The 25,193-nt window shown below is 47.0% G+C and overlaps 1 protein-coding gene across 14 annotated transcripts in view; it reads left to right on the top strand.

Moving 5' to 3' along the window:
• Positions 1 to 25,193, top strand: part of LOC140201781 (fibroblast growth factor receptor 1-like) — a 214,866-nt gene that overhangs the window by 71,039 nt on the left and 118,634 nt on the right. For 3 of the 14 annotated variants that reach the window (XM_072266454.1, XM_072266453.1, XM_072266450.1), the window contains exon 1: positions 15,190 to 15,410. The exons of 8 other annotated variants lie outside the window; for them this stretch is intronic. The gene's annotated coding sequence lies outside the window, so the exon portion shown is untranslated. Of the gene's footprint in view, positions 1 to 15,189; positions 15,440 to 25,193 lie in introns of those variants that run through there. 3 more of the 14 variants (XM_072266447.1, XM_072266449.1, XM_072266448.1) reach the window with 1 other exon arrangement.

The raw sequence follows: 25,193 nt of genomic DNA, 5'->3' as shown, positions 1-25,193 counted from the left end.
TCATGCTGTTTGAAGAGCTTCCCATCAATGTTCCTAGCCGTTCGTTCGTTGTCACCAGAACTGCCTGCTGTACGTGAGGTGATCTCAGCGCAAGTACTCCGGTGGCTCAAGGGAACAGCTCACCATTATTTTCCTCAGGCCGGGAGTGGGCAGTAAAGCCAGCCTCCCCCATTCACGTCAATCTCACCGCTGCAGGGAGGGGTGAGAGGTTGACTGAGATAAGTGCGGGGGGTGGGCTGGAAGCTAAGTGATGGGAAATAAGAAATGGCAGATAATTTAAATCAATACTTGGCATCAATCTTCATGGTGAAGGACACTACGGATACCCTAAAGATAATGAATGGGATAGTCTCAAATCACAATCACAAGGGACAAGGTGTCAGCAAAACTAATGTGTCAAAGGGGAGACAAGTCACCGTCTCAGGGAGTCAATAACCTTTAAGGGTTTTAAAGGAAACGTCTGCATGGATAGAGCCACTGCTCGAAGTTTTCCACAACCAGCAGAATGGAAAAGTGCAAATGTGACTCCCTTGTTCAAGAAGGGAGGCTGCCAAAAAGCAGGAAACTTTAGGCCCGTTTGTTTAAATTATGCTGTTGGCAAGATGCTGGAGTCTATAATCAGGGAAGAAATAGCTGGTTATTTAATGCAATCACATGTTTTCCTTGCATGAAACCCATGATTAGCATACTTTTTAGGGTTCTTTGAAGATGTAACAAGCAGAGTTGATGCAGGGGCATCTGTAGATGTGGTACGTTGGGGTTTCAAGAAAATACTGATAAAGTGCCAAATAAAAGGCTGGTATTGGAGGAATCTGGGTCGAAAACTGATTATCACTGTGGTAAACCATGTATATAGGTTGTAACTGGGTTACCTGTCTGGATATGTCTGGACACGCCCCTCCGTTGACTGCTGCTGTGGCTCCTCCCACAGACCCCTGAATAAGGGCGATTGTGTCACTGCTCCTCCCTCAGTCCAGGACAGATATTCAGCATGGATGTTGGTCCATTTTACTGTTAATAAAATTGATGCACTATCAATTACCCCAAAAGCCTTTCAGTATTTACTCTACTTCCAGTCTTTTGGAGTAATTGATAGAGCATCAATCACATGGACACAGTCAAAACAATTCTCCATCATGAAAGTTAGAGCTTTCATGAGGAAATGCAGACATTTCAGCTTTACAATGGGATATAGACAGGCTGAGTGAAATGCAGCAAATGGAGTTTAAAGTGAGCAAGGGTAAGCTCAACTCCCCCCTTCCTTCTCAGTTCTGGGGTAGGTTCTCAGCCCAAACTGCTGACTGCTCTTTTCCATAGGTGCTACCTGACCTGCTGAGTTCCTCCAGCATTTTGTGTGTGCTGCTTATTTACATCTTTCCTGTAGGCAGGTGACCAAAACTGAACACAACACTCCAAGTTAGGCCTCACCATTGTCCTATACAATTTCAACGTAACATCCCAACTGCAGGACTCAATACATTTTCTTTTAATGAAGGACAATGTGCCAAAAACTTTCTTTACAACCTTATCTACCTGTTACGCTACTTTCAAGGAATTATGATCTGTGTTCCCAAATCCCTCTGTTCTTCCGCATTCCACAGTGCCTACCTCTCACCATGGAAGGCCTACCCAGTGCGGTCCTCCAAACGCCCTTCACAATTGTCTGCATTAACTTCCATCAGATGTTTTTCAGCCCATTTTTCCTTGCTGATCCAGATCCCACTGCAAGCTTTGATTGTCTTCCTTGCTATCCGCTACACCCCTGAACTTGGTGTCACCTGTAAATATGCTGACCTGCTTCAGCACATTATCATCCAGATCGTGATATAGATGACAAACAACAATGGACCAACACTTATCCCTGCGGCACTCCACTAGTCACAGACCTCCAGTCAGAGAGGCAACCATCTACAACCCCTCTCTGACTTCTTCCATGAAGCCAATGTCTAATCCACTTTACTACCTCAACTTGAATGACAAGCATCTGAACCATCTTGACCAACCTCTCATGCCGGACCTTATCAAAGGCCTTGCTGAAGTCCATACAGACAACATCCACTGTCTCGTCTTCATTAGCTTTCCTGGTAATTTCCTCAAAAAATCTATAAGATTGATTAGACATGACCTACCACGCACAAACATAAAAACATAGAAAATAGGTGCAGGAGTAGGCCATTCGGCCCTTCGAGCCTGCACCGTCATTCAGTATGATCATGGCTGATCATCCAACTCAGAACCCTGTACCAGCCTTCTCTCTATACCCCCTGATCCCTTTAGCCACAAGGGCCGTATCTAACTCCCTCTTAAATATAGCCAATGAACTGGCCTCAACTGTTTCCTGTGGCAGAGAATTCCACAGATTCACCACTCCCTGTATGAAGAAGGTTTTCCTCATCTCGGTCCTAAAAGGCTTCCCTTTTATATTGATAGTCATAGTCATACTTTATTGATCCCAGGGAAAATTGGTTTTCATTACAGTTGCACCATAAATAATAAATAGTAATAAAACCATAAATAGTTAAATAGTAATATATAAATTATGCCAGGAAATAAGTCCAGGACTAGCCTATTGGCTCAGGGTGTCTGACCCTCCAAGAGAGGAGTTGTAAAGTTTGATTGCCACAGGCAGTAATGACTTCCTATGACGCTCTGTGTTGCATCTCGGTGGAATGAGTCTCTGGCTGAATGTACTCCTGTGCCCAACCAGTACATTATGTAGTGGATGGGAGACATTGTCTAAGATGGCATGCAACTTGGACAGCATCCTCTTTTCAGACACCACCGTCAGAGAGTCCAGTTCCATCCCCACAACATCACTGGCCTTACAAATGAGTTTGTTGATTCTGTTGGTGTCTGCTACCCTCAGCCTGCTGCCCCAGCACACAATAGCAAACATGATAGCACTGGCCACCACAGACTCGTAGAACATCCTCAGCATCATCCGGCAGATGTTACAGGACCTCAGTCTCCTCAGGAAATAGAGACGGCTCTGACCCTTCTTGTAGACAGCCTCAGTGTTCTTTGACCAGTCCAGTTTATTGTCAATTCGTATCTTCAGGTATTTGTAATCCTCCACCATGTCCACACTGACTCCCAGGATGGAGACAGGGGTCACTGGTACCTTAGCTCTCCTCAGGTCTACCACCAGCTCCTTAGTCTTTTTCACATTAAGCTGCAGGTAATTCTGCTCACGCCATGTGACAAAGTTTCCTACCGTAGCCCTGTACTCAGCCTCATCTCCCCTGCTGATGCATCCAACTATGGCAGAGTCATCAGAAAGCTTCTGAAGATGACAAGACTCTGTGCAGTAGTTGAAGTCCGACGTGTAAATGGTGAAGAGAAAGGGAGACAAGACAGTCCCCTGTGGAGCCCCAGTGCTGCTGATCACTTAAACTGTGACCCCTCGTTCTGGACTTCCCCAACATCGGGAACAAAGCTATCTTACCTATCCCTAATCAGTCCATGTCTATCCAAATACATATATATCTGGTCCCTTAGAATACCTTCCAGTAACTTTCCCACTGCTGATGTCAGGCTCTACTACTACGTCGACTCCGCCAGCGTCGCGCACGATGACAGGCTCACTGGCCTATAATTTCCTGGTTTATTCTTAAAGCCTTCCTTAAACAACAGAACAACATTGGCTCTCCTCCAATTCTCCGGCACCTCACACATGGCTAAGGATGTTTTAAATATCTCTCTTAGCGCCCCTGCAGTTTCTACACTAGCCTCCCACAGGGTCCGAGGGAGCACCTTGTAAGCAATGTTCCCTCTAATGTTTAGTAGTCAACGTGCGCAAAAATCTTACATTGTGCAAATTTTTTTCCTGTGACAAAAGTATGTGCGCACTGAATGCACACATGGCACTGTTTATGTAGGTTTACAAAATATTTGACATAAAATTGCACAGAATAACAACAAAATAACATACATATTTAAGTCACTCAGTTATTTTTTTTCTCTCTCCTGTCTTTGGCATTTACCCATTCTTTGTAAACTCTATCTAGACTAATAGAGCATCTATCCAATTTCTTAGCTTTTGATTCTCATTAACATATCCAAATGACATTCACCTAAATGTTTTCTCAGCTTGTTTTTGAGTTCACTCATTAGGCTAAAACCTCGCTCACAGTCCGCACTAGATGCAAGAAAGGTTCCCCCAATGTCCATCAACTGTGCAAGGTCACAAAACTGTTCATTTTGAAGTACAAATGCCACCATTTGAGCAAAGTTTGAAATCACTTCGGATTTAATTTTTTCTTTCACAGAAAATTTGAAATCATTAAACTGTCTATTACAGTATTTTCAGCTAGAAAATCATGATATTTTAGACGTAAGGCATTAACTTGTTCATTGCCAAATGTGAAGTCGCAATCTGCAATTGCAGAGAAATCAAAAGCTGACCATTCTTGTACCTCAACTTTGATCTCCTCTGAATTTGATTGTTTTCGCTCTTGCTCATCTGCACTCAACTGTAACATGCGTAGCACTCCTGTACCGGGTAATGATGGGTTCTGTTGCCTGAGCTTTTGTACACAGTACAAATGTGATTTACTTGCCAAATGGTGCTTCAAAAAGTCAAGTTTCCAAATCTCATCCCAGTTCTTTCCACTAGCAAATTCTCCAGCAACTTTCGTATCACGACAATACAAACGGATAACTCCAGTTTCCGAATCATACATAAATATTTCTCGTAGCTGAACGTTCATGACCTCATGAGCTTTCGGTGTAGCAGCTTCTACTATTTTGTTCAGCCATTCAACTTTAAACAAATTTGCAGTTCTTTTGCGCTTCATGCTCTTCGCTTCTTTTGAATGCGACATAGTGAATCAATATTTTTTTTAATAAAAACTTAGTAAGCTATCTACAGGACTTGAAACAGATCTTTGTAAACTTTACGATACGAACACCGTCCGCCAAAGATGGCCACTGCCATGATGTAGCTGTACAAACCGGAACAAGAAAGGTGAGGTGACGTAAATTAGTGACGTGCATTGTGGTATTTGAAAAACCGACTAACTAGTTAACAGAAACATTTAGCTAAAAGATTATTTTCAGTAAGTATGATTATTAATTACTACATTATTTTAGGTAACTAACCTTTTGTGCACACATTAATTTCCTTTGTGCGCTGGTCGAAAAACGTGTGCGCGCATGCACATGCACACAGCTTAGAGGGAACGATGCTTGTAAGGCCCTGGGAATTTATCGACCCTCAAGACAGCAAACACCTCCTCCTCTGTAATCCGTATAGGATCCATGATCTTGCTACTGCATTAACTCACCCTTATCGACTCTGTGTCCATCTCTCAAGTAAATACAGATGGAAAAAATCCATTTAAATCTCCCCCATCTCTTTCTGCTCCAAGCACAGATTACCACTCTGATCTTCCAGAGGACCAGTTTTGTCCCTCGCTATCTTTTTCCTCTTAATATATCTGGAGAATTATTCATGATTCTCCTTCACCTTGTCTGCTAGAGCAACCTCATGCCTTCTTTTCGCCCTCCTGATTTCCTTCTCAAATATTCTCCAGCATTTCCTGTACTCCTCGAGTACCTGATTTGTTCTTGCCTCCCGATACTTGCTATGCACCTCTTTATTTTTCTTGCCCTCCATACTCAGAATTTCACTTTTGAAGGCCTCCCACTTACCAAGTACACTTTGCCGCTAGTGGGAACTAGCTGTGCTGTCATTTAAAACTTACATAAAGTGATACAGCATAGAAACTGGCCCTTCGGCCCAATAAGTCCATGCTGACCGTGTGGCCAGTAAGCTGGGCCCACCTGCTCACTCTTGGCCCATTGCCCTGGAAACCCCTCCCATCTATGTACTTATCAAGGTAACTCTGAAATGTTATTAGTGTGGCTGCTTCATTATTGCAACATATGCAGGAATATCTGCATATTGAGGAGGGGTGTCGAGGTCTGATCATTGGGGGTGCATAAAGATGAGGGTAAATAACTTTTTGACACATTGGGGAATTAAAGACAATGGGGATCTGGCCTGGGGTATATCAGCTAGAATCATGTGAATGGTGGGGCAGGGTCGAAGGGCTTCCGATCCCATTTTCCTGTGCGCTCTCATAAATGAAGGTGATGGCATGACCTTCTGTTGAAACTTAAACTAGATGCAGCAAAGAGCTTTTTAGAAAAGATGGCGCCAGGGTCGCGTAGCGGTTAGCGCAACGCCATTACAGCTTGGGGGCACCAGAGTTTTACTTCAAATCTGGCGTCCTCTGTAAGAAAGTTTGTATGTTCTTCCTGTGAGCATGTGGGTTTCCTCCGGGTGCTCCAGTTTCCACCCACATTCCAAAGGCTTGCTGGTTAGTAGGTTCATTGGTCATTTAAATGTCTTGTGATTTGGCTGGAGTTAAATACGTGGTTGCTGCGCAGGGCCAGAAGGACCTGTTCAGCACCGTATTTCTCAATAAATAAGTTGACAGATAAATCGATCAATCTGATTGAAAACAAGATTCTTCACTGCTGGATCTCCGAGAAGGATCCTTGGCCAAGTGCCAGCCCACTATCATGATTTATAGCGAGAGGATTCGAGTACAGGAGCAGGGAGGTACTACTGCAGCTGTACAAGGCCTTGGTGAGACCACACCTGGAGTATTGTGTGCAGTTTTGGTCCCCTAATCTGAAGAAAGACATCCTTGCCATAGAGGGAGTACAAAGAAGGTTCACCAGATTGATTCCTGGGATGGCAGGACTTTCATATGAAGAAAGACTGGATGAACTGGGCTTGTACTCGTTGGCATTTAGAAGATTGAGGGGGGATCCTATTGAAATATATAAAATCCTAAAGGGATTGGACAGGCTAGATGCAGGAAGATTGTTCCCGATGTTGGGGAAGTCCAGAACAAGGGGTCACAGTTTGAGGATAAAGGGGAAGCTTTTTAGGACCGAGATTAGGAAAAACTTCTTCACTCAGAGAGTGGTGAATCTGTGGAATTCTCTGCCACAGGAAGCAGTTGAGGCCAGTTCATTGGCTATATTTAAGAGGGAGTTAGATATGGCCCTTCTGGCTACGGGGATCAGGGAGTATGTAGGGAAGGCTGGGGCGGGGTTCTGAGTTGGATGATCAGCCATGATCATAATAAATGGCGGTGCAGGCTCGAAGGGCCGAATGGCCTACTCCTGCACCTATTTTCTATGTTTCTATGTTTCTTTTGTGACTCAACACATGGAAGGACTGTCGTGGTCTGTTTGCCCTCAGCTGGGAAGAGATCCTGGAATGTTTTTGTTACAGCAGTGGACTCTTGTCGCTGTGCAGGGAAAGCAAACAACAAGTCATTACTCTGTACACTGGATCAAACCTGTCCTAGCTCCCGAGTTGTTGCCTGGGCAACCGTCAGCAGCAGGGAGGGTGTGTTGGATAATCTACACCTTGGGATTTTCCTGTTGCCTCAGATGTTCTCCCCCTCCCTCCGTCACTTGCCCCTGTCCTCACTTTAATTGCCCCAGGTGCTTGCTCTTGCTGGAGTAAATTCAACTGAGAGTCACTGCCCCCCGGTGGAAGATTGAAAGGAATGGTACACTTGGAATTCTCCCAAGTGTAGCTCAAGGAGTTAATCAAACTGAGATGTGTTATTGATTGGAGAGAAGCTACTTCCTCTGATTGGGGAACCTGAGACTTAGAACTGGAATGAGATCCAGAGGTACGTGGGAATTTGGGTACCATTAGCATCCCCTTTTCCTCTCTTCACCTCTGCACCTGTTTTTCAAAGTTTCAAAGGTACATTTAATGTCAGAGAAATGTATACAATATACATCTTGAGATACTTTTTTCTTCACAACCATCCACGGAAACGGAGGAGTGCCCCAAAGAATGAATGAGTTAAATGTTAGAACCCCAAAGCCGCCCCCACAGTTCCCCCCTCCCATGCATAAGCAGCAGCAAAGCAGTGATTCCCCCCCCCCCCCCCCAGCAAAAATAAGCATCGGCACCCTCGACCGAGCACAGGAGCATGCAGCAAAACATCAAGAGAGACATGGACTTGCAGTACCCCAAAGACTACTCATTCACCAGGTATTAAACATACCACAGGCTCTCTCTCTCTCTCCCTAATAGGGAAATAGAGGTGTCTCCATTTCAGTGAGAGGGGAGACATAACAAACATTTCGCTTATTTGTGACGTTAAAAGTCTGTTACTTCGCTTTTTCCGAACTCTGTGCCCGAAGAACTCAGGACTCTGGGCACACAGCCAGCAGCCAGCTCACTGCTTTCGATCTTCTGTCTCCCACACCACACCGAATTTCTGCAGAGGCACCAGCCTTTGGTCCGCCCGCCTCCAGAGCTATGAAATCCCGGAACTCCAAAGGCGAGCTAATCCCCTAGGCCGCATCCTTGGCATATCGAATAATGGCCAGTCGTGAAACCCCGAGAGTGGGTCCCATTCCCACAAAAAACCAAAGTCAGCGTGTAACTTCAGCTCAGGGTCTTCAAAAGAACCCTGAAAGGGTGAAATAGAGATATTAAAGATAGAAATAGAGGTGTTTCAGAAGACGCAAGCAAAGGAGTCACCATTCAGCACCATTGTCTCTCCTAATCTCCTCCCCCACTGTACTTTTTCCTTCTTTCTCCTTGACACAACCCTCCTTCTCCTGCTTCCATACTTCCACCCTCCTCCCTACTCACCTACCGACACCCCTCCACACTTATTTCCCACCACTTCCCACTTCTCTGGATGAAAGAGGGAAAGGCTTGCAGAGCCAATCATCTTGTATTCTGGCGTTTATTAGGAATCCACTCTGTATTTGAATAGTCTGTCTATTCAAGCATAATTTTACTCATTTCTTTTAAGCATTCCCCAACTCAGAAGCTCAGAGACCATGTGGCAACAAAATCCTTCGATTGATCTAGTCACCCTACAGCTCTGGGTACCAGTGTACCATGAGGGTAAGTCCTCTGCCCACTCTCCTCTGTGGGCTGAAGGTTGGGCAATGGTCACAGGGAAATGATCATTGTCCCCCAAGTTTACACCTCATGACTTCCAATTACTCTGTCCCCTTCTCCCACCATTGGTCATCCAATGTATTCAACCTCCCTGTAACTTCCTCTCTACACCAATCTAATTCCTAACAACATAATTCTTGAGAATATGACAACATTTCATTCATACTTCCTTAATACTTTTTGACATTGGAGGAGGTCATTTGCCACATCAACTTGATGCTCTCAGGACAATTCTGTTCTCCACTAATTTTCACTGTAAACTCTCGTCCCAAATTCCCAACAACTTTCACCCCCCCCCCCCCACCAATTCTACCCCTATCTATATACTGAGCTGCCACCACCCTACATGTCACTGGGATGTCCAGGATATGCCCTCTTCTCGTTTCTAAAATCAGGGAGGGGGTACAAGAACCTGAAGACCCACATCTGGGATGTGGGAACAGCTGCTTTCCCTCTGCCATCAAATTTCTGAACGGCCCTTGTTATTCTTTTTATTAATTACTTTTGTAACTTGTAGATTTTTCTGTCTTTATAGTCTTGTGTCGCCATAAAGCAACAAACTTCACATCATCTGTGACTGGTAGTAATTCTGACGTGGAAGACAGCCCACGTGTGTAAACTTCTCAGTGACATTCCTGGTGACTGGGACCAAATCTGGATTACTGGAACTGTGAGACTGTCTCTCCTCCCTGTACCATTATGCCAACCTTGCACTATTGGTGTCCATTTAAATTTTGATTCCTTTTTGCCTGCAAATATGCTCAAGCTCTTGGCTAATGTTGCTGCAGCAGCAGATAAAGAGCAAGGCTGCAACGTTTTTTCACTAACCAACAAGGCTGAATGGTGGAAGAACCGAGAAGGTGGATGAGTTTGAAGTTAAATCATTTTAAGAAAGTAAGATAGAGAGAAAGAAAAAGTAGGGAGAGTAGGAGAGAGAAAAAGCAGAACTGAACATTTTAAAATTCACCCAACAATTATTAACTTGATGGAATGAAACTCTTAACTCCTTATTTCATGATAAGAGTGATTGATGAGTACTTGTCGGCAATTACCACATTGTTAAAAGGATGTTTAACCTGTGAATTGATTCTTTCAGATGCACACATAATGAGCTGCTAATATGCAAAGCAGAGGCATGGAAACAAGGAGGAATATTAAGTGGGGGTGCTATCTTTTTTAGTTTGAAACACTAATTATTAACATTGAGTCAAGAGGCATTGAGAGTTGAAAACATGTCTCATCTGACACCAGCTTTACGTCAACCATGGCTGTGGATCTAAAAAAGCAATATCACAGTGATGTAGCAGTTAGCGTGACACTATTACAGCTCAGGGCATTGCAGTTCAGAGTTCAATACCAGCACCCTCTGTGAGGAGTTGGTACGTTCTTCTTCCTGCGGAATGTGTGAGTTTCCTCCGGGTGCTTCAATTTCCAAAGACGAAGCGGTTGGTAAGTCATTGTAGATTGTCCTGTGATTAGGCTAGGTTTAAATTACAAACAAGAAAATCTGCCGATGCTGGAAATCCAAGCCACACACACAAAATGCCGGAGGAGCTCAGCAGGCCAGGCAGCATCTATGGAAAAGAGTCAACAGTCAACATTTCAGGCCGAGACCCTTCATCAGGACAGCTGAAGGACCCTGATGAAGGGTCTGGGCATGAAACGTCCACTGCACTCTTTTCCATAGATGCTGCCTGGCCTGCTGAGTTCCTCCGGCATTCTGTGTGTGTGTGTGTGTGTGTGTTGCTAGGGTTAAATTGGTGGGTTGTTGGCAGCACAGCTCGAAGGGCCTAATTCCACGCTGTATCTCTAAATAAAATAACAAACTAAAGATGGTGGCAAGCTGCTTGTTTTCTGTAAATTTATTAATGGCTCTGGAGCGTGGTGGCTCATGCAAGTGCATCTACTCATTACTTCTATAATTGTTCTAGTCTTTTAAATCTAAATTCTAATGACTCTGAGATGACCTTGCACCTTCCTGTCTGGCAGTACTGCCAGTTCATCTCTAACTGTAACATAACATGTTATTCTGCATTCTGTTATTGCTTTCCCTTCTGCTGCCTCTCTGCCGTTATAATGAGTGGTACGGCTGGCATGCATAACAAAGATTTTTCACCCGCCTCTTGCAACAATAACAATAAACCAATTTACATTGATCACTTTATAGCTCATGCGGCATTTCTTTCACGCGCAGTAACAGGTCGTGGCTGAGCCACAGGAGCTCTGGGGGCTCTCGCTTTTCCTTCCCGCCCCCCCCCAGAGATGTGAACAGACACCCTGGAGTTTCTTACCTGCCAGGGTAAAGCCGGAGGGTTTGCAGCTAGAATCAGAATCAGGTTTTCTATCACTGGCGTATGTCGTGAAATATGTCGTCTTGCGACAGCAGTATAATGCAATACATGATTTTTAAAAAGTATAAATTAATATAGTGCAAAATGAAAGCAAAAAATAGTAAGGAAGGAAGCCTGCTGCATCCGAGCTCGAGAGAGCTGGGTTCAATCTTGATCTTGGGTGCTGTCTGTGTGAAGATAACATGCACTCCCTGTGTCTGAGTGTGTGTAAAGAGCTGCAGATCGGCAGGTTAATTAGTCACTATCAATTGCATGTAGTGTGCGGGGCAATCTTGGGGGGGGGGAGTTGATGGGAATGTGAGAAGAATGAAGGCTGATTTATACTTGTGCGTATGGGCTACGCCGTAGGCCTGATTTATACGTTTGCGTGGCCCTACGCCATAGTGAGCATACATAGTTGTGTCTGTGTCGCTCTGCAATTCACCGCCAAAACGCTAGTTGGCGGTGGGGTTTCTATGCCACTGTGTTGAGTTTCTCCGTGAGAGACACGGACGAGGAAATGCATTTCAAATATTTTCGGATGTCGGCAGGTAGATTTGATGATTTGGTTCATCGTCTCCAACCACTTATTTCGCATCAGTGTACAGACATGACAGAGAAAAGCAACTGGAAATGCGATGCTACCAAGCGGACCTATCACAGTCGTTGTGGTCTGCATCGCCGCGATGCGTGAGTTACTTTTTTGGGGAGGTGCACGTCGCCCTACAGCGTACATTTGATGCACAAGTATAAATCAGCCTTAAACCGGGATTAGGGTGAATGTGGGTCAACATGGACTCAATGTGTCTAAGGGCTTCTTGCTGTGGTTTATGACTGACCTTGCTCGTTGGACGCAGTGAGTGGTACCAAGTCATCCCTTGCATTAGAGAAGGATAACTGGGTGCTCTCATCCAAATGACTGTATCTCAGCAAAAGGGTCAGGTTCAGATCTTTATACTTTTATACTTTATTGTCGCCACACAACTGATACTAGAACGTACAATCATCACAGCGATGTTTGATTCTGCACTTCCTGCTCCCTGGAGTACAAATCAATAGTAATATTAAAAATGTAAATTATAAATCATAAATAGAAAATAGAAAATGGAAAGTAAGGTAGTGCAAAAAAACCAAGAGGCAGGTCCAGATATTTAAACACAAAATACTCTGCAGATGCTGGGGTCAAAGCAACACTCACAACACGCTGGAGGAACTCAGCAGGTCGGGTAGCATCAGTGGAAAAGATTGGTCGACATTTCGGGCTGGAACCCGACGAAGGGTTCCGGCCTGAAATGTGGACCGATCTTTTCCACTGATGCTGCCCGACCTGCTGAGTTCCTCCAGCATGTGTTGTGAGGTCCAGATATTTGGAGGGTACGGCACAGATCCGTGTCAGGATCCGTTCAGCAGTCTTATCACAGTTGGAAAGAAGCTGTTCCCAAATCTGGCCCATGACGGAGCTCAGCCAGGTCCATCGTGGGCGGCCGCCTCCCCAGCTTCGAGGACACCTTTAAAAGGTGGTATCCGTCATTAAGGAACCCCGTCACTTGGGACATGCCCTCCCCTCATTGCTCCCGTGGAGGAGGTACACACACACGTAATGTTTCGGGAACAGCTTCCTCCCCTCTGCCGTCAGATTTCTGAATGGACAATGAGCACGACCTCACTGTATTTAGCGGTGCAGCACGGAGTTCCCAGCAACCCCCAACAAACCTGATTAACCCTAACGTAACCACGGGACAATTTACAATGACCGATTAGCCCATCTGTGCGCTGTGGGGGGAAACCGGGGGACTGAGAGAAAACCCATAGATTCCACAGGAAAGATGTACAGAGACCACTAACACAAGGGCGAACTCTGCAACGCCCTGGGTTGTAATAGCATCACACTAATTGTTACGCTACCATGACGTCCTTTTTATTTTGGCTCTCCTTTTGCACTACATATTTTAATTTTGAATATATATTTCTTATTGTAAGTTATAGTTTTTTCATTGCTGCTTATTGCACTGAACAGCTACTGCAAAACAACAAAATTCATGACCTATTCCAGTGGTGTTAAACCTGATTCTGATATGGGGTGATGGGGACCCATGTACTTGATTTGCTTTTAAAAAAAAATGAGGGATGTCTTGGGAGCATTAATCCTGAAAGGTTTGGCATAATTTCTCAGTTGCCTGGAACCAGACATCTTGGGCTCCATTCAGAGGTCAGGCATACGTGACAAAAGTGAGCTGAGGTTTCCTTACTATTTGGTGTGGAATTCTGCCCCTCCCCCAGTGATATTACTCAAAGCTGAGAGTGATGGGTTTTTGGACACTAAGTGAATCGGTATGGGGATGGGCAGGATGTCAGCCTCGAGTTTACTGAGAGGGAAGCATTCTGAGGGGCTAAATGGCTGCCTCCTGCTCTTCCTGATGACTGCTGTATTACATGGGGGATGATTCAGATCCTGAGGATTTCACATCAATGGTTTGGTGGAAGGGAGGTGAAACGGAGCAGGGGGTGGGGTGTAGGTGGTCACCGGAGCAAAGAAATTGGCCCATATCGGTCATCAAGTACTCCTTAACCCTACTCTCCCCACATCAATTCCCCCCCCCACCCAAGACATTGAGGGCAAGTTACTGTATCCTATTAAACCTGCGCATCTTTTGGGGTGTAGGAGGAAACCAGAGCACTGGGTGGAAACCTACAGGGTGAATGTGCAAACTCCAAGCTGAACTGAAGCCTGGGTCAGGATTAAACCTGTGAGAGGAGGTTGGGGGATAGGTGATGGGTCTGGGGGTAGGGGGCGATCGACAGTGAGTGTGGAGGGGAGGGTTTTGTATGGGGATGCTGAGGTAAGTAACGGGTTGGGGAGAGTGTGGGACCGGGTGGAAGTGAAGAGAAATATGGGATGGAGTGGGGAAGGTGGAGGGAGGAGAGTAGAGGTGGGAGGGAAAGTGGAGGGGAGGAGGGACAGGTAATGGAGGAGAGTGGATGGAACGAGTGAAGTGGGCAGAAAGGCTGTGAGCGGGAGGGAAGGCGATTTTCCAGCCGGTTCTCCGGCTGCTTCACAAATTCCCTAATCCCTGCGAACAAAAGAGCCGCAGAAGATCTTGACAAAAAAGCGCACACTTCCGAGTGCCAGAGAAAGTTCTGGGCTGCATGGCAGCGCCGGCGGCTGCATCGTTTGCATCCTGCGTGTTCAGTGTGTGGGAGGCGAGGTACGGCGTGTGAGGGGGGGGGTGAGGAGGAGGTGTCCATCTGCTCTGAAGAGGGAGCTGAGCTCCGGCTGCCGCCGCTGTTGCCAATCGGCATTTTTTCCCCTACCCGAACGAAAAGTTTTTTTTTGTTGGAGTTGGAGTGAGGGGGGCTGGGGGAGGGGGGAGGCAGAGAGAGCGGAAGACAGGAAGGGGAGAGGTGAGGAAAAGGAAAGGAGAGGGGCTTGAGGAGAGGGAGAGGAGTAGTGAGGAAGGGGAGAGGGAGCTGAGGATTGAGGAAGAGGGGCGGGCTGGAGGAGGAGGAGATCTTCAAAAACCTCCTTCTTAAGTCCAGCTTCTGCCACCTCCAGTTTAAATTCCATGTGGAATATTTTGGAGGATCAAGAACCAAGGAGCAGACGAGTGAGGAAGTGGGGGGGGGGAGGACCGAAGGAGTGAGGAAGAGGCGGGGAAGGAGAGAAGGAGCGGAGGAGTGAGGAAGCGGCGGGGGGAGGAGAGAAGGAGCGGAGGAGTGAGGAAGCGGCGGGGGGAGGAGAGAAGGAGCGGAGGAGTGAGGAAGGGGCGGGGAAGGAGAGAAGGAGCGGAGGAGTGAGGAAGGGGCGGGGAAGGAGAGAAGGAGCGGAGGAGTGAGGAAGGGGCGGGGAAGGAGAGAAGGAGCGGAGGAGTGAGGAAGGGGCGGGGAAGGAGAGAAGGAGCGGAGGAGTGAGGAAGGGGCGGGGAAGGAGAGAAGGCGCCCGTACTCTTTCATTCGGACTCCGTGTGCGCGCACGAGAGACCAGCGTTTTCGCTTCGCCGGACTTTCCGCCGAGCCCCGGGTGCCCGGCGCCTTCCCCCACCCGAGGAAAGAGGACAGGGGGTCGTTCCGGACTGAGGGGGCAGAGGGAGAGAACCCCCGCCTCAGACTTTGGGCTACGCGAGGTACGTGGGAGAATTGCTGTCCACCGCAGGTAAATTACTCGCCGCCGGCTGATGGAAAACGTTTCACTCCCTTACCAATCCGTCCCTCACCCCGACTCCACGGGGAGAGGGGATCCAGAGCAACTCCTTCCCTCCTCTCTCTGAAACTTTCCTCCCTCTCTGCGCCCTCTCGGTTTAAACAGCATTTGCCGGTTAGTTGTGTTTCTGTTTTTAATTTAAACTCTCTGCCTCGCTCGGATCAGTCGCTGCCTTTCCAAAGGGCGACGAAATCGTCTTTCCAATCGGGGTTTGCCGTTACCCCGCCGGGCCGATCCGTCCCGGGAGCCGGGTGTTGAGAGTGACAGCTGTGCGCTGGTAATGCTGCGCTGCTCCGCCGGTGGGCCCCACCTCAGGTGACTTTAAAGCGGCAATGTTTTCCTTGGGGTTATTGGTCGTGCTAACATTGGTTCATTATGTGCGTGGTGTGTTCACTAATGCAGCTTGTGTGTGAAAGGTTTCTGCATTTAATAGTTTTTGCTGGTTATTAGAAGGATCCGGTGTGTTTTCTTGAGCATGGGGACGTTCTCACGTACACACTGATAAAACATCCATGTGCTGTCGCAGGGATACATTCACACAAGCAAACTTGTTCACTCATACTCTCCCGCACACACTCTCAGTCTCTCCTGTATGCTCCCTCGCATACATTCACCCACAGTCAGTTGCCCTTCATATTCAGACTCACATAATCACTTCTGTCATTAATTTTGCAGAACTCATTGGCAATCGGTACATGGCTGAGCTGCAAAGCCTAGGAAAGTGCTCCCTTGTCTGAAAGCCAATTATTTTGAATCTTTATCTATCACGCCATCCCTTGTATCAGTCACTGGGGTGGCAGCCCTAAAGAAGGACCTTGGTCCGAAATGTTGGCTCTTTATTCCCCTCCGTAGATGCTGCTGAGTTCCTCCAGTATTTTGTGTGTGTGCGTTAGCCCACACCCTCAGCCTGTGCACAGTTGTGTGTGTGTTGGCCCACACCCTCAGCCTGTCCACAGTTGTGTGTGTGAGAGAGACTGCGTGATCACAGGGCTCTTGACAGCACTGAAGTCCCAGCACCTGCACGTGGGCTCCTGAGCCTTCATCCTTAGCAGAGAACTGCCAGTTCAGGATCCTCGCTCAGTCCCAGAGTCACACCACGGTTGCAACAGTGAATGAGGTCATTCAGCTCAGTGAGCCTGGACTGGACATATGCAAAAAAAAAAAAAATCCAATCCGGTTTACCCCAATCCAGTTTTTCGACGTTTCGTCCTCTCAGATGCTTATCCAGTTCCCTATTGAAGGCTGCGGTTGAATCTGCTCCCCCTGGTGTGTGTATGTGTGTGTCTAGACTACAGACACTTGTGCTTATAAATTAAAGTTCCTTATTTGAAATATTCATTGGTTCAGTGGAGCAGTGTCAGTAAGTTGTGTTTGGTGCTACTTCACAGAGTTTGAGATCTAGAGTGTGTCAATGAGTCATACAAAGAGGCCCTTCAGCCCATTAAGTCCATATTAACCCCTTAACCACCCAGTTACGGTGGTTCTTCATTCTATCCTCTTCTTTTATTCTCCTCACTTTCCCTGTCTGCTTTCCTTGGGATCTAACCCTCGCCTATCCAGGGATAATTTACAGTGACTAGTTAACCCACCTGTTTGGGATGTAGGAGGTAACTGCAGCAATCAGTATCAACCACCGGTCACAGGGCGTACATACAAACTCCGCACAGACGACGGCCAAGGTCTGAATTGAACCTGGGTCTCTGGCACCGTGAGGCAGTAGCTCTGTGGATAGCATGTGTGATATGGGGGGGGGGGGGTCAAAGCACGTGAAGGGTTAAAGAAAGCAGTCAGCTTTGTTTGCCATGTGTACATCAAAATGTGTAGTGAAGCATGTAATTTGCATCAAATGAAATCGGTGAGGATTGTGCTGGCGGCAGCCCGTAAGTGTAGCTACTGCCTCTGGCTCCAACATCGCGTGCCCGCAGCTCACTGACCCTAACCTGTGCTTCTGGGATGTGGAGGAAACCCACGCAGTCATGGGGAGAATGTACAGGCAGAGGTGGGAACTGAACCCAGTTGGTGGTCATCGACGCTGTAAAGTGATGCACTCATCACTACGCTAGTGTACCAACCCACGTTACACAGTCACAGTCACACTAACCAGTCACTCGTATTCAGGGCAACTAAAGAGCCGTGGCTGGTGTTGCAGGAAGCCCCTGGGTCACTCCCGTTCTGTGGAGACCGAGCAATTTTATCCAATTAATGTATCACTGTGATAAGTTACCGGACCAGTATCCATGGAGTTGAAACCTCACAACAAGAACTGAGGAATTTCAGTTCAGTTAATTAAAGTCTAGGTAATGACGTCTCTGTCAATGCTCTCAGAGCTCCACTCACTGCGAACTGCATTTTTGTGTCGGGGATGGGACTTGAACTTGTGACGCAGAGAGGTTGGTACCGAGCCAGCAGTGGCTTGCCAGGCCTTGATTGGATGCCTAAAGCAAAAATAGAAAAAAAAGCTGGAAGCACTTGTTCGATTGGTTGTTATCCGCAGGGAAAAGAAATTGGGTCAGTATTTCAGGTCATTGCTGCTTAGTTGTGAACTAAGAGTTCTGAAGAAAGGTTCTTGACCCAAAATGATTCTCCTCATATTCTGTTTCTTTGCATACACTGCCTGACCATCCAGCTTGTCATGTTTTTTATTGAAGATTATTTTTCCCTTTGTTATGTTGTTCAGCAAGGGTTAGGAGACAGTGACTTGATAGGTATGGGGATACCTGAAATGAATGAGTATTGGCAAGCCTGGGGTCTGAGAAAGCCTTGCACAGATGAGGTGGGTGCAATGATCTCCAGCTTCCAAAAAGTCTTGTCGAGCAAACACAAGGATGAGGCCACATGCTGCTAGCTTGCGGCTCCAGCAACCCAGGTGTGATTGTGCACTTCGGTGCTGTCTGCGTGAAGTTAGCATGTTTCACCACGTAGATTTCCCCTGGGTGTTTCCGTTTTCTCCAGTGTCCAAAAAAAAATTGTCCTGGTAGGTTAATTGGCTGCTGCAGATCACCCTTTAGTGTGGCTAAGTAGTAAAGAATCAGAAGGGAATTGGTGGCTGTGTGTGAGAGATGCAGGCCTCTCTCTGGGGCTCATGTACCAACTTGGCTCATTGGCTGACTCTGCTTACAGCTGCGTGACGGCGATGAGAAGGCCACCTTTCATAAACAACACACGTCTAGATTTGGTGTTCAACTAAACAGTGATGTTCCGATTAAAAGCACCTCAAATGCTGTGTAAATCCTGCCATACACAATTATCAGTCACCCAGAAATAACGGATTGTATGCCAGCACAAAATTATAAAGGAAATGTATTTACCAATTTCAGCTTTATCAAGCAGTTAATAAGAAAAGAGGGAAAAATAAAAGAGCCCATAGCAGTTAAAACAGTCTAAATGTGCATGTAAACATGGGAGCTCATTCTGGAGTAGTCGCTCTTTACTCACGGCGCTGAATTCTCATCAATCACAGGTATAACTTCTCTTCTTGGACTCCATCTCACGAAACACTCCTTGCATCAAGGTCTTCCCTCTCCGCATCCCCCACCAAAAGACCCCAAACCAGACTCCTGTCCTTCAGAAAACTCTTCTCCTCAGCTCTGTAGAACCTTCACTCACATTCCTCAATCCTGATTGGCTGATACACCATTCCTAAGTGGGACAACACGGCTCCTTATCTTTAGCCGAAGCCAAAACAGTCTTGCCGGCAGAACTCACTTGCTTTTACAGAAAACAGCAAAAATAAAACACTTCCCAACATAGCAGTAGAAATCCTAACCGGAGCGTTACAGAGAGAATAAACCGCAGGGGATAGAGGAGAAAGGGTAGGGGGCTGATTAGATCGAGTTGAATGTTGTAATAAGTGGGTTGTTGGAGGATTACCTCAGAGAGGTGAACATCATCAAGTTTTATATTTATTTATTTAGCTTTGTAGTGCAATAACAGGTCCTTCCGGCCCAACAAGCAAATGCTACCCAATTAGCCCCATTTGGCCAATTAACCTACTAACCAGTATGTTTTTGGGATGCGGAAGGAAACGAGAGCACCCAGAGGAAACCCATGCAGTCACAGGGAGAACATACTAACTCCTCACAGAGAGCATGGAAATTGAACCTGGGTTGTTGGTGGTGTTAAAGCATTGTGCTACCCTGCTGCTCACAGGTTGACCAGCCTTTGTTTCTCTGTGCACACAGCGGCAGGAAACACTTGGGTCCTCACACTGAGGCTAGGCTGCTCCCCGACTGACCTCTGACATGTATAAACAAGGGGAATTCTGCAGATGCTGGAAATCCGAGCAGCACGCACAAACTGCTGGAGGAACTCAGCTGGCCAGGCAGCATCTGTGGAAGAGAGTAAACAGTCAACGTTTTGGGCCGAGACCCCTCATCTGACATACATATGTGGGTAGAGCACCAGCAGGGTTAGAGATGCCTTCGGTTACTAGTGGACCTAAAAGCAGGGGGGGGGGTGGTCTTTCTATTCTTACAGCAGTGACCACAATTTCAGAACACCAGGGGAATGTTCAGTATTAGTGGAGAGCACTACCTGTAGTACAATGGGAAGACTTTGCTGAGTCAGTGAGGCTGTCACAGTGGTAGATGTGTGGGACCTTTGGTTGAATGCTAACTGGGTGAGGTAGCTGAGGACTGCCAGCACCATCAGAGCTCGGTGAGTAGAAAAGCTGTTAGTCTCTCAGGATTTTGGAGGTGGAGTTCACGGTAAAAATAGACTGTCGTTTGGGGAAGAGAATGGAAGTGGAAATGGGTAAGGGTTTTGCAGGGCTTTCAAAGGGTTGGAGAGAATCTGGAGTGCTGGTGACATGAAGATAATAATTTACACAGCAAGAACCCAGACGCTAAGACACAGGAGCAGGATTATGCCATTCGGCCCATTGAATCTGCTCTGCCATTCATGGCTGATTTATTTTCCCTCTCAATCCCATTCTCCTGCATTATCCCCATAACTATTGACAGCCTTACTAATCTATCTACCTATCGTTCTCCATTTTTAACATACCAAATAGCTTGGTCTCCACGCCCGTCTTGTGGCAGTGAATTCCACAAGTTCACCAGCCCCTGGCTGAAGAGTGCAAGGAAGCAGAATGATAACTGGCACATTTTGAGTGATAAGTATTGGCAGGGATACCAGCAGAGGTCCCAGTTCTTCTCCCACCCAACCCCCTCCACAGCCACTGGCTAGCCACATGCTCATCTGGGAAAGCAGACAAGGCCTCGGTTTAAGTGCCATTCAGATGCTGGCTCCTCCAGTAGTACACCAGGAACACAGCAGCTCACATGCATTGATTCAGCCTGGCGTTCCTCATTAAAGCTCGCAACAGAGCTGGGGCTGGAGTGGGACATTAACAGTGAAACAGCCATGGCCACTGTACATCCCTGGTCCTTTCACTCTACTAACAAGCCTCGCATTCCCCAAGTGCGAGCAAAGACTTGATAATGACAACCAGAAGCACGGCAAAGGATTTAAGGGCTCCTTGTGTGCGTTCCCTGGCATCTGAAGTTTTTGGCATGGTTCAGTGCAAACCAGTGATGTGCAAAAGTTTTATCATTACTCTTGTGTTAAGACTGAGGCTCCATGAATACTCTTATGGTGTAGAGTTTCAGTAGTTCAGTGAACACATCAACGGACAGCGTGTAGTGGCCAACCCCAAGTCTCCTTTTGGAAATGGCACCAAATTCAATGGCACTTATAGAATGCAGTTTGCAGGGAGGGCCACTGGGTGTCTGAGAGTGATCCAGAAACAGGCTGTTCTTGGAGACTAAACACTGATCAGTGCCCAGCCAGAATGTGCCAGCAAGCCCCCAGCTCAGGCTGTTGCCGCCTGTGTGCTGTTAAGAGGTTTAGACCCAATGATGAAGGATCGCTGACTGATGTCTACGTTGGGATGTTGTATGGCTTGGAAGGTATCCTACAGGTGGCGGTGTATCCCTCTGCCACCTTCCCTCGGTCGCAGGACGTTGTGAGTTTGGGAGGTTTTGTGGAAGACATTGGTCATACACCTCGTGTGATGGTGACGGAGAGGGCAACATCACTCTGTGTTGAGTAACGTCGAGCTTCAGTGTTGTAAGAAATGAGCTCATCCACACAAGCATCGAGTGCTTCATCGTGCATGTGACGAGGCGGTGGAGTATCGGGAGTGAGTTGCTCACTGAATGCTTGACCCCTGGCCTCTCCTCCTGTAGCCTCAGTGTTTACACAGCTGGTCCAGCAACGGTGACTCTGAGGATGTTAGCAATGTAACTGATTATCACTGGGAGCTCAGAGGTTAGAGGTGATATCTTGTTGGAGGCAATCACACTTAACCCCATTACTGCCAGCTGGGTGAGAGTGGACTTCGGGGGTTTCTGATGTAACCAGTTCTCTGCATTGTTGGGTTGATGCCAGCATTGAAAGAGATTAACCAAAGACCTGGAGCTCAAACGGTGGCATCTTATTTTCCATTCATTGTCCTTGAGATGGTGGTAGTGAGCTACTGCCTGGAGTGCCTGCCGTCATTCTGTCAAAGGTGCTCATGCGGTGCTGTAGGGAAGGCAGTTTCAGGATTGGAGACATTTCCAGGTCGGGATAGTAGGTGACTTTGAGTCATATAGCACAAAATCAGACCCTTCTGCCCACTGAGTTGATACTAAATGTAAACCACCCATTTACACTACTAAAAACATCATCTCAGTTTATTCTCCCACTAAGCCCATTTTCTACCCCTCATCTGCACCCTAGGGGCATCTTATCACGTCCAATTAGTTTACCAACCTGCACATTTTTTGGGATGGGGGTGTGGGGAACAAATCTTGAGGTTGCAGGGAGAACGTCCAAACTTTACACAGCATCAAGACTGAACCTAGGTCTCTGGTGCTGTGTGGGGAATGTTGAGCTGCTGACTTCGTCATAACCTGCAGGATCTTGCTTCAGTAGATGGTGGCCTTATGCCTGCAGTGGCACCTAAGGGTCTCTACCTCGGTGAAGGAAGGGTGCTGCTGAACTGAGAACTTCCAGGCCACTCTTTCGTGTGACTGTGTGTACTCTGATTGCCCTAAGTCCCTGTGCTCTTCCTAGATCCCATCACAAAATCCACACTCCCATGACAGGGATTTTGCCTTCTCCTTTGTTTTCCTGTAGCACCCATCCTTTGGCGGACTTTGCACATTGGCGGTTTGGTTTAAACAAGGGCAGAAAGCTTGATTTTTTTTTTGTTGTTTGTCCTGCTTACTTTGACAGTGCGTTGATATTTTAGGGCGCATCCATTTGAGATTGCTGGTGTGATTGGCAGTAAGAAGGCAAGCTTTCAGCTTCAGGTCATCAGATCAGTGCTGATGTAACTGCTGTGTTTTTGTGTTGCTGCAATACCATGGAGCAGCCTTGACTGCACTGTGGATCTCTTCCCCCCCTCCTCCTCCCCCATTGTGAGCACCAGACACATTCAGTTGTGAGAAAAGATTCTGACAGGGTGGGAGTCAGAGGAAGAAATCAAGAAAATTATGCAGTGGGTGGTGGTTTCATATTCAATTCTAGTTGTCGTGTGTACATCGAAACAAGGAGTGAAATGTACCGTTTGTGTTACAACAGCACACCCGAGGGAGGGCGTTCTCATTTAACCTTGGAGGGGGGATCAAAACCAAGGGTCAAAGATTTTAAGTAAGAATCATAGGGGAGACATGAAGAGATCATTTCACTCGGAAGCTGCTGGATATCTGCAATTTGCTACCTGAGATCAGAGACCTTCATCGTATTTCTACAGTGCTTGAATATGTCATGACCTGAAGAGCAACAAGCCTGATGCTGGGATGAGGGATGAAGTAGGGGAGTTCTTTCTCGACTGCCCCAACAAGATGGACTGAACAGTTGATGTTCTGCCAGAGCAGCCCGACTGTTCCCTGCAAAGTTCTGTCAGTCCCCGTCCTGCAAGGTTGCCGGTGTTGGCATCGGTGCTTGTCTCTGGTTTTCCGTGAAGGATCAGATTTTACTTCCAGGAAACTCTGTGCTTCTGTCAGTAGCCTGGAGCACTTATGTGACCACAACCTTGTTGACCCCAGCTTGGCGCGATGCCGGAAAAGGCAGGTGTCTGGAAATACTCGAGCATTACGATGCTGGTGGTAAAACTGAGAGGGGGGTCCTGTGTGTTATACCTTTCAGACCCTCATCAGCTGTGCCCCTTCACCTTTGGTGAAGTGTGTCCCATTTCTAGACTTGGCTGGTTCCTCAAGATTCCCTTTTCAGTCATTGCTGCCTTGGCAGGGAATGTTAGTTTCTCTCTGACTCTGGACAGGAGAGGGGAAAGAAAAGAATATCTAACACATCCTCCCAGTGCTGGATGTCCAATGCAAAAAAAACTGGAAGAACCTGGTGGGTTGAGCAGAATCCATGGAGACAGAGGGATAGTCAAGTTTTGGGTTAAGACTCTTCAGCATTACTGGTGCATAGTCTCAACCTGGAATATCAGCTTTACCTTTGACTCTTTGGGTGCTACCTGACTTTTGGCTCTCGATTCTAGTGTCTGCAATCTGAATACCCAAACTTGTTCTCCACCCATTAATGTGGATCCCTATGAAGGAAAACAATGCACAGTAGGGTTCCGTAAGGCTGCACATCTTATAAAACCATTTCTGGGATAACCTTGTTTTTGAAGTTTTGAGGGGTCAGTATTGGCCAGGATAATGTAGAAAATTACTGCTTCTTTCCTAACAACAACCCAGGGCACTGTCCATCAGTTTAACCCATCTTCAAACTGGATCAAGGTCAGTGCATGGTGCTGTGGGAATCCCCCTCTCCCTTTCACTGCCTTTGACTTCCACACGAGGTCGCCTGGTTAGTGAGAGTCAACCTTTTCTAGGCATTCACCACTGCTTTTACCGGGTCCTCACCATCTGTACCTGATGTGGGAGAGAGGTTGCAAGGGTTGTTGGTGGAGGGTTCGCTGTAGCCAGAAAGATAACACTGGCTACAAGGGTAGGTCAGAGACCTGGTATCCAGCAGCAGGTGACTTGACACCCAAAAGCCTTTCCACCATCTCCAGGAGTGTGATGCGACACTTGCTTGGATGATTGCCGTTCCAACAGCTCCCAAGAAGCTCAGCACCATTCAGCTAGGTTAGCAACATTTGCTCCCTCCAGCCAGTGCCTGCAGCGTGTACCATGTACAAAATGCAGTGCAGTTACTCTCCCACACAGCACCAGCGGCAGTTCCCAAAGCTGCAACCTCCAACACCAAGAAAAATAAGGACAGCAGGCTTATGGGAACACCGCCACCTGCGGGTTGCCCCCGGCATTGCACACTATTCTGATTTGGACATGTGTCATTGTCCCTTATCATCAATGGGTTGAGATCCTGCCCCACCAGCTCTGGAAGGACCCCAGCAAATCAAAACGATCACGTCCACCTCAAGAACCCATTCCCCTTTCCTCACAAATATTCCGCCTTAGGCCCAGCTGCAATGGCTTTTGCAGTCTAATATCCCACTGGCACTTGGCACCACAACTTCAGCATTGAATATTGGCCTCTGGTAATGAGTACTTGATTAGTGGGAAGGAAATTCTCTCAGAAGAAGCAGTTTATTGTGTATTGATTTACACTTTTTCGCACGTTGATGTTGTGTAGGGCATGCTGGGTGTACAGGCTACTGAGGTGAGGTCAGGACTTGTGCTGTTACCATTCACCACTGCCCAGCCAGAGTCTGGTGAACATTTATCTGCTGACACAGAACAGC

Source organism: Mobula birostris, chromosome 8 (genome assembly GCF_030028105.1).
Source record: "Mobula birostris isolate sMobBir1 chromosome 8, sMobBir1.hap1, whole genome shotgun sequence".
NCBI classification, from domain to species: Eukaryota; Metazoa; Chordata; class Chondrichthyes; order Myliobatiformes; family Myliobatidae; genus Mobula; species Mobula birostris.
The sequence above is the reverse complement of the archived record's forward strand: the minus strand, read 5'-3'. Positions and strand labels throughout refer to the sequence as shown.